A 3,627-nucleotide genomic window follows, 5' to 3' on the forward strand; every position below is an offset into this window, starting at 1 on the left:
TATCAAATAAAAGATTTGAATCAGATTTTTCTGCCTCTATAGATGGTTTTGTTATGGCGAGAACAATTCCACTGTCTTAGTTTGGTTGAATGGCAGTTGAGGTCCCAGGATGGAGAACCCAGGATGGAGAACCAGCCATAGAACAGAACAAATAAGAACCAGAACAACTTTATTATCCAGACGGAAGGTTGGCACTGCTGTGTACAACTTGAATAACCATTTTTTCATTCAGCTTTGAATCAATGAGACACTATAGCTGTTTCTCCTACATCCTTAATTCATGCATATTTGCCTTATAAAAATGACAAAGTTCTGTATATATTTGATCACATCTGTTGCAGACTGATCGAACGTCCTGCAGTAGGCCGTTCTGACAACTAGGTGTCGCTATTTACTAACGCTGGTGTTCAGGTGCTCCCTCCTGTTGGTGTCTCTCCTTTTGAGGTTGGAGAGGAGCATGTTGAATACATTTACCATGAAGTTTATTCTCATATCCGAAGTGAGTTTAGCTTAGGTAGAATTCTGCTTTTCAGAAGATCTTGAGTAGATGCTGGATCCAGTAGCGAGGCCAGAATTCTGTTTTGGAGAGGCGGAGAGCTGCCATCTTAAAATGAGGGGGCCGCTTAAAAAAATGGATACGGTGACTGACTGCCATTTTTTTTGTAAAAAAAAACTATCAGAGGGGGCTGGGGGGGCTTAGGGCCCCCCTTTACATGTCCGCCCCCCCAGCCCCCTCGTGGCTGTGCCCCTGGTTTGAACATTGATGCAGGATTTATTCCACTGATGTTGAGTGGCACGATACGTCTCCCAGATGGAGTAAGAATTCAAACCAACGGCGTTTGGTAGTGTGGAGGTGAGGGGACTGTGGCCAGTCATATCTCTCAGCTGGACCCTCCAGCTCCTCTGAAGGGATCCTGTCAGCAGGGCCGTAACTACCATTGAGGACACCGAGGTCGTGTCCTCGGTATTTTTTTTCGTATTTCTGTTTTTTTTTTTGCTTAAATCGTGGTATATAAACTCAAAATAAAGTACACGTGAAACTGACTGCAGGACGATGATCTTGGTCTCCCACAAACCGTAACGTGATTTTATACTTGAAGAGCCGAGTAGCTCAAGAGTTTGGACATATGTGCTGCGCGTCATCAACAAAACGTACTGTCGTTATGGTAATCACCAAACACAAGTCGGACGCTGATGTTTCCGCCATAGACATACCGCTACTGTTAGTGAATAGCCTATGTTAGTTACAGTCACTGGAAGAGGAGCGCAGCAAACTAAACATGTAGGTTAAGAGAAGTTTAAGTGGCAGATGACTGTGAGAAGAAAGATTCATTTTCATGTGGAAATATTGTATTGCAGCAGCGTACTACTCAGATAAGGAAACATCAAATCAAAGTTTGGTTAACTCCGTCAGTACTGTACTGTACCGGTTGTCAATCAATTTCCACCGGTTGAATCAACATTCATTTTGCGATTGATATGATATGTCATTGATGTGATTGATTGAAAATGAAATTCAGTGGCAATTGGGAAATATCAAACTGACTCGCTATCGCTCGGTCGATACGTTCCAGCCTCAGTTTGATATTTCCCGGCATGACCGAACGGTCGAGGTTAGTAAGTAGTTTATTATATGGCAATTTTAGATTCTTTTCATTTTGTAAACGAAAATAAATGGTACCTTTAGGCTAATTGTAGCTAGCTCTTAAGTCTTCTCACGGTGTGTTTCATGTGTTGCCAAGCAACTCATTACTTTTGATAGAAAGCGGACAACATGGTTCTGCTAAAATGGCTTTAATTTCATCACAAAATAACGACACAAGTGATTCAAAGAGTCTGGTCTTCATCCTCACTTTCGATGACAAAGCTTTTCAGCATCATCTGGATAGTAAAACTCAGCAGCTGACTCGTCGATATCGCTCATTTTGAAGCTGACGTCAGAGGGCAATACGGATCCGTATTGACCGGCGAGGAGGGCAACACGCTGGGGTGACTACCCGTTATCCAATCAAAACGCTCGTACCGTCGTTGCCATATAATAATAATTTAAAAAAAATTGTGGTAACTTGCCCTTACTTCATGAGTCCCATAAAGGTCCTTCAAAAAGCCTCAGAATGCCCCATGTTTACCTCAAACTTTCAAAAGCTCCACACCGCCCCATATTCAAATGTCATAATGATGATGTTTTTGCTCCTTAATACTCAATAAGAGAAAATGGCCATATTTAAATAATGTAATTTAAAAAAAATCCGGGGGAGCATGCCCCCGAACCCGCCTAGAAGTTCTGACTCATGACCTCAGTATTTTTTGGGGCCTGCGTACGGCCCTGCCTGTCAGGTTGTCATCAGAGGAGAGAGGAGAGCAGGAGGGAGACTAGCTGGCTGTCTGCTCAGTGGGTGTCCAGAGTGGACCGGTCTGGTTACATTAAGCGTCTGTCGTTGGCTTTAATCCCCATGTCTGTCCTAACGCCTGGCTGAGCTCTATTAAAGTGCAGGACATCTGTGTGTCAGCCCCCAGCCAGGTCATCCATCAGACTCACTCCCTTAATGGATGACACACCTGGCCGTCTCCAATAAAACCCTCGTCTTCCAAGCTTCCACCCTCCCCTCTCCACCACCCCTCCACCCTCCCCTCTCCACCACCCCTCGACCCTCCCCTCTCCACCACCCCTCCACCCCCCCCTCTCCACCACCCCTCCACCCTCCCCTCTCCACCACCCCTCCACCCTCCCCTCTCCACCACCCCTCCACCCCCCCCTCTCCACCACCCCTCCACCCCCCCTCTCTCCACCCCCTCTCCACCACCCCTACACCCCCCCCCCCCCCTCCACCACCCCTACACCCCCCCCCCTCTCCACCCCCTCTCCACCACCCCTACACCCCTCCCCTCCACCACCCCTACACCCCCCCCCCTCTCCACCCACTCTCCACCACCCCTACACCCCCCCCCCCCTCCACCACCCCTACACCCCCCCCCTCTCCACCCAAACCCTCCTACTCTTTACAAAGTCTTTCTCTCTTTATCTCCCTCGATCTTTTCTCTCTCTGTCTCACACACACGCACACACACACACACACAGGACTTGTCTGAAAGAGTCAGATCAACGTCACACACTGATGACACGTCTGAAAGCGCCCCAGGCAGAACCAATCATTATTCATCATCAAGAGTTCATTCACTCTTATTTCACTCACAGTTCTGTCAGACCCACTCTGGCTTCTAAGACATGCAGGTGACGACACACACACACACACACCAGACTCCCATCTGGGGGAGAGACCTGTGTAGACACACTGTCCCTGTCCGTTGATACATCATCATCTGTTTCTAAGCTTCTCTGGAGAAGCAGATTATCTTCGGTAATCGGATATGCCAGGTCTCATGACAGGCCCTGCTACTTATCTATTCACCAGACCTTCACAGACCCAGCATAGAGCAAGAGGCTTCAGCACCTTGCACTCTCCAGTGTTCACCCTCCATCATCCTCTCTATTTCTCCCACCATCCCCCTTAACGCTCGCTTTCTATCCCCCTCTCCTCTCTTTTTCTAACATCGTCTTCTATCCAGCCTGTGTTCAGGAGAGGTGCTCTGGCTCTATCCAGCCTGTGTTCAGGAGGCTGCTCTGGC

Source organism: Hypomesus transpacificus, chromosome 19 (genome assembly GCF_021917145.1).
Source record: "Hypomesus transpacificus isolate Combined female chromosome 19, fHypTra1, whole genome shotgun sequence".
Classification (NCBI taxonomy): domain Eukaryota; kingdom Metazoa; phylum Chordata; class Actinopteri; order Osmeriformes; family Osmeridae; genus Hypomesus; species Hypomesus transpacificus.